This window comes from Neophocaena asiaeorientalis, unplaced genomic scaffold (genome assembly GCF_003031525.2).
Source record: "Neophocaena asiaeorientalis asiaeorientalis breed wild unplaced genomic scaffold, Neophocaena_asiaeorientalis_V1.1 scaffold84, whole genome shotgun sequence".
NCBI lineage: Eukaryota > Metazoa > Chordata > Mammalia > Artiodactyla > Phocoenidae > Neophocaena > Neophocaena asiaeorientalis.
The window spans coordinates 5016955-5029776 of record NW_020173656.1 but is presented as its reverse complement, the minus strand read 5'-3'; positions in this window follow the sequence as shown (position 1 = coordinate 5029776).

The following is a 12822-nucleotide window of genomic DNA, read 5'->3' as shown; positions in this document are numbered from 1 at the left end:
CCCCCTCCCGCCCCCGTCTGCCCCCCTCAGGCGTTTAGGATGTCAGGGTGTAGGGCGGGGTCGAAATGGTGGCGGATGTTCTCCACCGACCACAGAGCTGAGGCCTGGGGGATGCGTAGGGCCCAGTACGGTTTCCCCCTCCCGCCCCCGTCTGCCCCCCTCAGGCGTTTAGGATGTCAGGGTGTAGGGCGGGGTCGAAATGGTGGCGGATGTTCTCCACCGACCACAGAGCTGAGGCCTGGGGGATGCGTAGGGCCCAGTACGGTTTCCCTGTGTCACTCAGATCAACTCATACCCTCTGAGGACCTTGTTTTGCTTTGTTTTTTTAACACGTCCCATGAGGAAACAATGCCCTGACTTTTTTCCGTGAAAGGGAAGGGGCTGTCTCACACCTTCAGGGACTGTAAGCCCTATAAAGGCAACAGCTGCACTGTGAACCTCATCGTCTTATTCCTGTCTAGTGGTAAAGTATCTGCCACATACAGAGGCTCAATAAATATGTTGAATAATAGCCTTCCATATTTTCATCCATTCATACTTTATGGATATTTACATAAAGTAAAATGCATAGATCCTAAGGGTTCAATTTGATGGGTTTTGACAATTGTATACACTTGTGTAATTGACACTGAAACAACATGTAAAACATCTCCATGATTCCAGAAACTTCCCTCATTCAAAGTAATTCCTATTGTCCTGTTTTTAAGCTCACTAATCCTCTTTGCTTCTTTGTCCAGTTTGTTTTAACCCTGTCAAATGAATTAGTCACTTCTGATATTGTTTTTCTTATTTATAGCACTTCCATTTTGTTCCCTTTTGTAATTTCCAACTCTAATAAAATCCCTCATCTTTTCACACATACTGTCCATGATATCTTTTAGATCCTTTAACATATTTATCATAGACTTTTTTTTTTTTTTGCAAATTCCCTGTATGATAAATCCAGTATTTGGAACTTCCCTTATTCTGATTCCAGTTCTCTTTTTTTTCCTTTTGACCATGGGTCACGTTCTCTTGCTTCCTTGTTTGTTTCCTAATTCTTTTTTATTGTGTGCCACATCATATGTATTAAAAAAGGACTGAAGTGGTAGAGGTAAATAAACTTTACCTCTAGAAAAGAAAAAGACCCATCTTCTGTCAGGCTGGTAATTTGGAAGGATGAGTTAATCTGATATGTTGAGCTGGGCCTGAGCTCTGTCGCAGCTTTGGTTAGATTCAGTTCACTTCTGGCTTTAAATATTCGGAGTATGTGCTCAAGACTGTCCCTTCAGCAGGGCCTGGGATCTGAACAGAGGTGAGAGTCAAGAGATCTTTAAGCTTTATAGTTTCCTGAACAACGGAAGGCTCTGTTCTGAGAGCCCACCTGACAACTTTTGTCTGGAGACGTCTCTGTTTTCTTCAGTCCTGCTGCTGGTTTTCTGTTTCTTGGGAAGTTTCTCTCCATCCTGTTCCCCTGCTCCCAGCCTTTGGAGGGCTACGCCAGTGTACTCAGCAAAGACCTTCAGAGCCCTGAAGGGATGGTTCCCGGCTCCCCTGCCCTGCGCCTGCCCTAGCCTTCAGTGGCTGTGCCTGGGCATCTAGTGAGTCCATGGGGTCTCAGGGAGATTTTCTCAGCTCTCTTGCCCTGCGTGCACCCGGCAGTGGGTCCCTGTCTTGCACTTTGGGGAGGTCTCGTATGCTGTGGGAGGGACATCTCTTTCAGGTCTCTGCCCTGCCCCCAGCCTTTAATATACTATGCCCATACGCTTGGTGAAGGCCTATGGGAAAGATAGGGGGCATGGATGCTGAGTTGTTCTGTGGAAGGGATACCATGGGCTTCCTATCTCACCAGTTCACACAGGCCATGGGAGATTTATGAAATGTTTGTCTGGTTTTTCTGTGCCTTTGTCTCTATTGTCTCTGAATTCCTCCTTTCCCACCACTCCACCAATGATGCCAGTAGCTCTGAGTCTCTACTTTTCAAGGAAGGGCTCATTGCTTTCTGGAATTTAATTCATTTAGGCTTATTGATATCCTCAGCTCTCTGATGAGTTTAAAAACTATAATTTTACAGCTTATCAGGCTTCTTCTAATGGTAGCATGGAAGCGACACTCCCTTGTGACTTTCTGCATTCTGAAGCAAACATCCATGTTTTATAGCTCTGCTCCCTGGAAGTCTTCAGTGGGGGCAACAGCAAGTTTCATATCTGGACAGCCAAAGATTATTAAACTCCAACCAATGGCTGTTTTGTTCTTCTGACATCCAAAGACCCATCCATTTAGATGCAGACATCAACACTCTTAAATAAAGCTTTTCACTTTTCCAGGTCATTGCCCCTAACGTTTGGAAAGCAATCTCGGGAAGCAATATTAATCTGACTAGGCTGATTTTGCTTAGGGGGGTTTCATAAAGTAAATATTTTCTCTCTGACTTCGAGCAGTGGTTCAAACCTTCCGCAGCACGATAGAGATCAGAGCCTTCGCCTGTGCTCTGCTAGATCTAGGCCTGCTGTCTGGGGGTCGAGGAGGAGTTTCACAAAGCAGAGGAGCCGTCTAGTTCCTCCACTACTTTCATTTTTTTCTGTGATCAGGGATGACTGCTCTGAATGATCCCTAGTATTCATCACCCACTTGACATAACACCTTCTACTCTGTCTGGGGTCTGATTTCTTCTGGAGGCTCAGTCTGCCTTTGCTTTGGGTTCAGGGCTCCACTCCCTCCTCCTGGTACCTTGACATCCCACAGCGTCCTTTGCGAGGAGTGCTGAGAAATCACCAGACATTGACAAGGTACCTTGGAGGGCAAAAGGGCTCAGTAAATTAGGAGGAGGTGGTAAGTGTGCACTTTGTCAAAATCACAGCTACTACATAGAGTACTGCAGTTGCTGTAAATCCCTGGGCTCCATTAGGTAGAAACACTGTAGGCATGGTTACGGTGCCAGAGCTAATGAGCCATTTTTCCAAGCATGGCAGCAATAAGTTTAATTAATGAAGACGGCTCTTCACGCTCACAGGCGACCACACACTCTGATGCACTCGGGAGCATGTGCCTCTAGGGGCAGGCAGGCTGGAGAGGCCCCTCTTCGCACTTTCCTGTTCTGTGGTTCATGGTGTCAAGGTCACTCTCTGTGATTTGGGTTTGGCCTGTGACGATGAAGCAGGGAAAGCTAACTCCAAGGCGGATTTCTGGTGACGGATAGAGACACTTTCTTTAGTAAGATATCTATACAGATCTATAAAAGCTTAAAGTGGCACATTTCCCATAACTTTATCATGAGATTGTAAAAAATAATTGTTCTGGAACTGTTAGTACAATATGATTAAGATCCTGGTGATATACGGTGTGGACCCCGACTCCTAGGTCAGTATTGCCACTAGATGTGGTGGTGGTCAGTGTTATTATAAGCAGCTTTGTAGATTTCGATCTACCTCCATTGACTTTTTGGGGTTCTTGAGGAAACCATCAAGGAAGTTTCTATTTTCATAGGTATCGTCTGTAGAGTCATACATGATATTGCCACTGGGTGTCTAATACACAATTCAGATTTGACGACTTCAGTTATAGAACTCTTGATTTTTCTGTAAACCTCATGCCTCAGTCTTCCTCATCCACCTGTTTTATGAAAGAGGAAGTATAGCATGGTGGTTAAGAACTGGGCTTGCAAACCAGGCTGCTTGGATTTGTCTAGTCGTTCCGCCACTTACTGTGTAGCTTTGGGTGAGTTACTCACCTATCTGTGTCTCTGTTTTCTCCTCTGTAAAATAAGGATCATAATAAATATTTACTGCTTAGGGCTACTGCTTAGACAGGGTTAATTTAGGTAAAGCAGTTAAAAAACACATCATATGGAAAAGAATTAAAAAAGAATATATATATATATGTTTAACTGAATCACTTTGCTGTGCACCTGAAACCAACTCAATATTGTAAGTCAAGTGGACTTAAAAAAGAAGAGAAAAAAACACACGGTAAAAACTCAATAATTATTAAAAATTACTAGCATTATTCAAAGCACCCTCTTTGATTTTTTTTCTAATTTTTCAAATCCAAACCATTTGCAAATCCTATTGCCTTTACCTACAACACATATCCCAATCTATCCATAGTATGAATGCATACGTGTATCTATGCATGTGTGTGTGTGCATGCCCATATATGTATATGCATTTATGTATGTATACATGTACGTAGCCTCTCTTCCCACCTTCCCAACTAGCATGTGAGCTGCATGAGAGCAAGTATCTTGACTATCACCTTTGTATTCTTAGTGCTTAGGACACTGAATACCAGAATGAACCCTGAAAGAAAACATCTAGAATTGCAATTGGGAATTAAATATCTTCCACACAGAGGGTACCAAGCTCCAGAGAGGCAGAATTATTTACTGAATTTCACTGGAGAAACAAGTTCTTGGTCCAAATAGATACTGGGGAGATGCCTGGTAATGATAAAAATGCTGGATTCAATGTTCTTAGGAACAAGGTTGCCCACTGATGGCCTGACGTCCATCCAGATCTGGCCTGCATAATATTTTAAAATTTTTGAATTACTTGACAACATAAAATGAAATCGATTTTCTACATCTCTTGAAAGTCTGGGTTTTCTGGCAACGTAGGACTTGCATTCCTCTCCAGCAACACACTGATGAGATTGGAATTGAGAAGTGGCTGCCCTCGAGCCAGGATGCATGCTTTGCAGTTGGCCACAGAAGGTTCTTTCTCAGCCCATTTCCCTCATTTGCATCTCCTACCTGGTCTCCGTAGGCCTCTGAGTTTGAGACCTCGTCCAGTGTAGATTTCTACAGACCATCCTTCTGAGAAGGCATGTGGTGAGGACATTTCCCCGGCACCCTTCACTTATCACCAGCCTGGGATCGGTCTCCAGTGGACACGTGGAGATTAGAGGGCCAGTGCCCGGTCCCCAGTTGGGCCTGGTCACGTCATACCACAACCTAGCATCTTCCTTGTTCTCTGGCTATTTCCCAGACATTTTCATAAACGCACGGTAAAGACAGGGTGAACGCTCGTGTTAACCAGAGCTTCCACTCCTGAGGAAATGACTCAAAATTCAAGTCCTGCTTACTTGGTGTGTAGGGTCATCTGCCTAAAGACCATCTGTTGACTGGAAGAAGTCATGACCCGAGCGTCGTGCCCTTCTTTGTCACCCATGGTGGGAACATTTTCTCTTCCACTTCCCTTTGAACAACCCAACACTCCTGTTAGTCAGAAGGTTCTTTGGAGTCCAATCCTTCAGCTTTCTCACACTTGTGCTCTGGAAGCTGCGGCCCTTCCAGGAAAAGAAAAAGCCTTCCTGGGTGAGAATTGGGGTATCACTCATCCTGTATTCTTGTTCCCTCGTATATGTGGCCAATTTCCTGGAGATTTTTATATTTTTCAAGGGCAGCAGGAGGTCAGGCTTCTGTGAGAGTTACTCCTTTAGAGGAAGTTGTGCATCAGAATTTCTCTTAATGTTTACACAACCAGCATAAGCGGGGAGTCCAGGAGATTTCCCCTGGCTTAGAAATGCCTATTCATTTTGTTATGTTGGAGGGTTATTTTTAAGTCCCAGAAGGAATATCAGTAGACAACAACAAACTAGCTCACGCGTGGCTTAAGACTCGGGCTCGGGCTCGGGCCTCTGTATTCCACATGGTGGTCACATCCCAGTTGCCTTCTCACTTATCCAATTGTTATTTTAGGACATTCCGACGATCAATAGGTTTAACTCCTGTCTGGGAGGCTCCAGTAAAGAAAAAAAGGTATTGGCCACAGAAGATTCCACTTTCTATGATTACAAGCAATTTGCTAGTTTTCTCAGAGCTTAAGAGGGTTTCATGAAATGTCTGCTTTCAGAATCATTAACCATTGATTAAACTCTGCATCCTACTTTGGGCAAATATTGTTAAAAACAAATAGCAGGGTGAATAAGTCCACTGGGCAGTCACAACATGGTACGGCCTGAGTCCACCTGTGATGTGCTCATTCCAGGCTCTCTGGAAGGCAGAGCTGACCAGGAAGCTTCTGCCTGTCCTGGGCATCTGGTTTCTGTGACAGCTGTGTTTCACTGCTGAGGTTCATCCTTTATGTTGATTTCTATTAGTGAATTCATAAATACAGTCTGAAGAATGCTACCTGTCCCTTAGCTCTTGAACCATCATTACCATCCAGAGTGGTAAATCCTTTGTAGAAGTCACCTTCGTTCAGCAGAGAAAAAAATTACTGGTGTGCTTTCAAAAGGTAGAAAGGTAGAGAGAGTTAGAGGTTTTTTTTTTTTTTTTTTTTTTTTTTTTTTTTTTTTTTTTTTAAATATAGCTGAATAGGATTTTAAGAAAGCAGAATTATAATGTAGAGTGAAAAGAGAGCGAGAGGTTGGGTCAGAAACTGGGTTATCAGTACAATGCAGAAAGGGAAAATAAATGCTAATAGACTGCACACAAGCCCTTTCTGCTAGATTAGAGACCAGGAGGGCACTTGCTGAAAGCTGCCCATTGTGTGGCCGAACAGAACACAGGGTCTGGGCTATTATCCCCTCCACAACCCCTTGTGCCACAGATGGTGGCTCTGCCTTCTCTTATCGGGGCGTGCATTCAGTCTCTGTAACCTGATCTCTTCCTCACTCTTCTGCTCTTACAAAATGGATTGATCTGCTGAAAGAGAGGGGCTAGAAGAGGAGCCGGCTCGGGAGGAAAGGGGAGCATGGGAAGACAGCCCAGGAGGCCAGGTGCGAGGGAGGGCAGGCCGCGAGGGGGAGCGGGCCCCCGGGTGCCGCGCAGGATCAGTAGCCTGGCTTTCCCTCCACTCTGGATGGAGCCGCCTAGAAAATGGCCTCGTGCCCTGGTGCTCCGGAGCGCCCAAGCTCTCAGCTGTTGAACAAGCAGCCTGACTCCCTCTGCCGGGGATGTTGGGCCTCCAGGGCTGGCCACGCTGCCCGCCTTCACTGCTCCATTCCCCGGAGACCCAGAGCTCTGCCTTGGAGCTGGCCTACCGGAGCTGCAAATTCAGCAGAGGTGAGCAAGGGCCGAGGACGGAGGGATGACAGGAGTGTTTCCTCCCAAAGCACCCGCCTGGGAGGATGACGGGGTCAGCCTCAGGGCTGAAGCCAGGGCCCAGGTGGCGCCTGGCTACAGCCTCTCCTCCGGAGCCACATGAAGCCCTGTGACTGCGTTCACACCCTGGTTCTCCAGCCTACCAGCTGGGGGACCGTGAGAACTCTACTTATTTTCTCTGGGCTGTGGTTTTCTCATCTACAAAATGGTACCTAATTGAGAGTGTTACTGAGAGGATGAAATGAGCTAATTTGTGGAAAGGGCTTGGAACGATGAGTGGTTTAGAACAGCACCTGAGACAGTGAGCTATTATTATTACCACTATCATTGCTATTACACATCTTTATTACTGTTATCTCTACTAACATTACATATTATTAGTCTAGCATATGTATGTTATATTTTATAATATGTGTATATATATTTATATATGGCATCATCTGTGTGACTTTTGGTGAGTTACTTAGTCTCTCTGAGCCTCATTTTCTGTTCTGTGAAGTGAGGTTAACAAGTGGGATTGTTGGGAAGATAATGAGGTAATGAATATAAATTACCCAGTACAGAGGCTGGCACATTGAAGAAGCTCATTAAATGGGAACTAGTGTTATTTTGACTTGCCCGTGTGAACATGTATTGCCTTTGTGCCTGTGTGCTGTTTGCATCTGGGTGTCTGGGTGGTTAGGTTTCGGTCTGTGTGTGTTTTATACATGCGTTTGTAGGATGGCCCTTGTGTCTGTGGGCAGGTGCCTGAGGGCTGGAAGCCTGAGGCTTAATTGGTCAGGTCCTGTTCGCGGCTCTCATGAACCTTTGAGCACAGCCTCTGTCTCCCTTGGAACTGAGCTGCCTGGTGTACCTTGAAGCCTGGAAATGCAGCGTTGGTCAGGGAGCTAAGAGGCTTAAGTTAACCCTGGCTCCCTGGCTGGGCTAGATGAAGCCCAAATCCCTCCCAGCTCTGCTACAGATTAGTTCCATGATTTCTAAGTTCTTTTGCATCTCTGGTCTCTCCTTTCTGTATTTTCCTTACCCGTGAGGCTTCCAAAGAGTCCTTCTTCTCCATTCCTCTAGAAGAGAAGGATACGCCCTCCCAGGACAGAATGAATGAATGGTGTGTGCCCAGGGGAATCTTATATCAGTGAAGTGTCCTGTCCTTGGAGCATCTCTGTGCTCTACCTTTGCGATGGAAACTGTGAATGTCAGTGTGAACCTAAAGGCAAGTGTCTGATACAGCAGACCAGGCTGGAGAGGGGAATAGCTTGGCAAGAAGCAAGGAAAGCAGGAGAGAAGGACCTCAGGATTCCCTTCTTTGTTGTGGGTCAGGTGTCTTTATCTGAGTGAGCACTGGAGGAAAACAGACGGGGAGGCTGAACTTCTCCAGGTCCCGGGTGCTGTGCCCGTAATTATTAACACAGCCCTGCCTTGCCTCTGCCTGGCACAGAGGTGAAGCGTCCACTCTTGGTTGTGCATGTGCCTGTACAACCCCAGGGAGCACCATTCACATTCCTAGTCATCCTAAGTTTATAGCACCAATATGACAATTTTCCAGCAGATGGCCATAAAGTGTTTTGAGAAAGGAAGGTCTAGTTCTTCTATAGTGTGTGCAAGGTCACCATGTTGGCTAGTAAGGGGTCTGTGATTGTGAATCTCCTCTGCTGCCTCCATCTGTTCTCAAATCCCCCAAGTATCCCCCTTCCAGGTCCCCTGCCACAGTATCCTTCCTCCTCCCTCACCCCCCACTCTTGGTTTACCCCTCAGATTTTCACTTCCTAATTGCAGGAATCAGGTAAAAATTAACAGCCATGGGGAAGGTACACAGCTCGAAGAAGCTATAAGGCGTGCGCATCTCAGTTCTCCTCCTGAGTTAGGTGGGCCGAGCCCCTTCCTTGATAGCTTTCACTTCTGACCTCTCCTCTTTTTGGTTTCTTGAGCCAACACTCCTTCCTGCCTGTCCAGTCGTGATTGTCACACATTCCTGGAGTTGAAGGACCTTAGTCTCCTCTCCCCATCCTTGTTGTGCAGTACAGTAGCTCTTGCCTCTGACTGCACAGGAGAGGGTGGCTCTCTTAATGTGTACGCCCTATTGCTGGGCCTGGGAATCCAGATGTCGTGGAGGAGATTTGCTGATGGCAAGAGGAGGTGCCAGCTTCTCTCCTTAGGACTTTGCTACTTCACCTAGGCTCTACCTAGGTGATCCTGGGTAGTTCTTAGAAACAAAGCCATGCTAACATAGGAAATATTTTTAGAATGGGCATCTTGAGTGCTGAGGGCAGAGGCTCCTGGGTTTTAGTAGGTGCTAGTATATAGTTCCTTTAGCCTTCGTGAAGAAGGTCATCTTTTGGAAGCATCTTGGACTTGGAAGTAGACAGAGTTTGAGTCCCAGTTCTGCTGCTTTCTACTCTGCCAACTTGGGTGGTGATATAAATTTTGAACCTCAACTTTTTTTATCTGTACAATGGGATAATTGTAGGTACCTTTCTTATAGAACTGGATTTTTTGACACTAAAGCTGGGTTAAAGCATGAGAAAGACTCTTGAGGGCTGTGAAAATATTAGGTGAAAGATACCTATATCCATGGCAGGAGTTCTTAAACTATCCCTTCCCCTCATCTCAGGCATATCACAATTTTGAGGTCCAGCAGTTTTGGACCAACTGTCTCCACCAAGAATAGATCAACGTTAGTTATGTTTGAGGATTTATTTTAATGCCCTTCTTTATTTCTCCAACATTTGGTGTTAAGCCCCTGCTAAACAGCAAGCTTGTCATGAAGAAATGTGGTCAGCACACAAAGACGATGCCCACTGGGGAAACCTTCCTACCCCATTGGGACTAACTGGACCAATGCTTGACCAGTGAAAAGATAAATCCAGTCTAAGGTGTAAGCACCTGTGCTTAATGTTGTACCATTGCATCCCGGTAACTATGCCTTTTAAGTCCTCCCTTCCCAGAACCAGCTAATTCTCACATGCCAGGGTTCTGATGGAGGGGTAAGATTTGTGTGTTGCAGCCTCTGGCCATCCTTCTCAGCTTTCCACTCCAGTTAGGTTCCCAGGACATGAATCTACAGATGCTCCCTTTTCCCAGATCCGGAGCCCAGCCCTGATGAAGCTGGACATCTCATCTTGCTAACTGGGGCTCTGCATGGAGGCTGCCTCCAAAGGATGGAGCCCCTTCCCTTCCCTACCCTGCTGAGAAGAGCCAGGGGCCAGAACCCTTCAAATGATGGCCTCAGTTGGCGGCAATTCACGGATCTGCCTGAATCATTTTTTTCTTTGATTTTCCACAGGGTCAATTGCCAAAACAAAACTGACTCTGAGAAAAGAAATTCCTCAGCATTTTGAATACAATGATACAAAGGTGAAACAAATCAGTTTGAATTTTCCCTACACTTTCAACACTTTGTTTCTGAGTTATAATAAATAAGTCCCTGAAGCAAATACTATTTTGAGACTAATTTCTGGAGGCTCCTAGCAGGAAAATCCCTCTTTTTCTTGCTGTGATGTTCCTTTTAGTCTTAAAAAGAAAAGACGGAGGAGAAGATGATAGCCTTTAGTTTTCAAACACCGAGCAGGTGTCTTGAGGAGGAAGCCCTGAAAGCTTTTTTGTTTGTTTGTTTGTTTTTTGTTTTTGTTTCTTGCGGTACTCGGGTCTCTCACTGTTGTGGCCCCTCCCGTTGCGGAGCACAGGCTCCGGAGGCGCAGGCTCAGCAGCCATGGCTCACGGGCCCAGCCGCTCCGCGGCATGTGGGATCTTCCCGGACCGGGGCACGAACCCGTGTCCCCTGCATCGGCAGGCAGACTCTCAACCACTGCGCCACCAGGGAAGCCCGCCCTGAAAGCTTTGGTGGCTGCAGGGGACAGAGCAGCGGGGACAGGCAGAGGGGCCAGGTGGAGATTTGGGCTGGAAGTTAGCATACTCCAATTCAGCAGTTCCCAACCAGTCTTGCTGTAGAACCATTTGGGAAGGTTTTTTGTTTTGTTTTGTTTTTTTGCGGTATGCGGGCCTCTCACTGTTGTGGCCTCTCCCATTGTGGAGCACAGGCTCCGGACGCGCAGGCTCGGCGGCCATGGCTCATGGGCCCAGCCGCTCCGCGGCATGTGGGATCTTCCCGGACCGGGGCACGAACCCGTGTCCCCTGCATCGGCAGGCAGACTCTCAACCACTGCGCCACCAGGGAAGCCCAGGAAGGTTTTTTTAAACAACCGTTTGGGAAGGTTTTTTAAAGAACCAGTTCCCACAGCCCTCCCTAGGTAATTTTGTCCAGTATAAAAGCTTGTCCAGTATAGGGTCTGGGAATCATGTTTAAAGACCCTTTCTATACCTAGAGATCAGAATTACTATAGGAGAAATGGGGAAAAATTAGTTTTAAAAACTGCTCACAGTGCTTCAGAGGCAGGCAGGTCCCAGTACCCAGACATTTTCAAAAACAATTGGCCATTTCAAGGTGCTCCATCAAGTTCGGGGGGGCTCCCTGGGATAGAGCACCCTGACACTCACTAGGGGGCCTCCCGCAGGCCTGTGCACAGGTGTGGCAGGGAGCTTCTTGCTAGAGGGTGGGGCAGGGCTGACTGTGTGATTTTAAAGCCCACCTCTGACTTTACATCAGCCACTGTGTCCCCCAGAGCTGTCTGCCTGATGCACAGCCATGTTCAGATTCATGTCCAATGTGAATGGAAGACATGGTTGGAAAGAAGGAGGCCATAGCAGAGGTAGTGGTGGTGGTGGGGCTTCTTCAACCCATGAGAGCCCCACTTGTGTCCATCTCTATAGACTCTGGGAGTAAACTATAGACCTCTCTGCTTTGGCGATTTTGTTTTACAAAATCTTCCTGCATCAAACACTTTGCGCATTCCTCTCTGTCTATCCACTCGAGCATCCATGAAGACTCATCTCATGTTCTATTTTCTATGAAGCCTCCTTTTGCCGCCACATCAGGTGTGGCAGAAAGAGTCAGAGGGAAAGTAACAGGCACCTCTGCACGGCTGAGCCTGAGGACGGTGCTGGCCCCATGAGATGGGAGTCGGGTCTTAGCTTGGGGTCTTGGATTTAGGCCAGGAGCTGGTGGTACCTGGGCCTCTGCAAACCCCGACATGAACCCCCGCCGCAGCAGGCCTTGGTAGTGTTCAGCGCTGATGATGGCTGGCATGTCCCTGGGAGACACTAAGCCTCCACCCACATTAGGAGGCAGGGGTTAATTTATCCTCAAGGTTTGTATGTCGTGAAAACAAACAACAAAACGAAACAAACCTTAAATCCAAAGACCTAAGTTTGGGTCAAAGTTCTGTGCATTTTCAGTCATATGCCAGAGATCTTGGACAAGTCAATGGGTTTTTTTTGTTTTTTTTCAAGTCAATGTTTTTAATCATTGGCTTTCTCAGCTGTAATATTTGAGTACTAATGCATAATTGGGTTGTCAGAAACGACTGAGATTATATTCAGTGCTGTGTAAATTATAAATGTTATAGAAATGTGAAGAGCTGTTATTGTTATCTAAAATTGTAGTCTTGTGACAATTACAGAAAGCTTGCATTTGAGTCAAAGGGATTTTATAAAATTTTTTAGACCTTCTTTTTTTAATTAATTTTTTTATTGGAATATAGTTGATTTACAATGTTGTGTTAGTTTCTGCTGTACAGCATAGTGAGTCACTTATACATATACGTATATCCACTCTTTTCTAGATTCTGTTCCCATATAGGCCATTACAGAGTACTGAGTAGAGTTCCCTTTGCTATACAGTAGGTTCTTATTAGTTATCTATTTTATATATATTAGTGTGTATATGTCAATCCCAATCTCCCAAT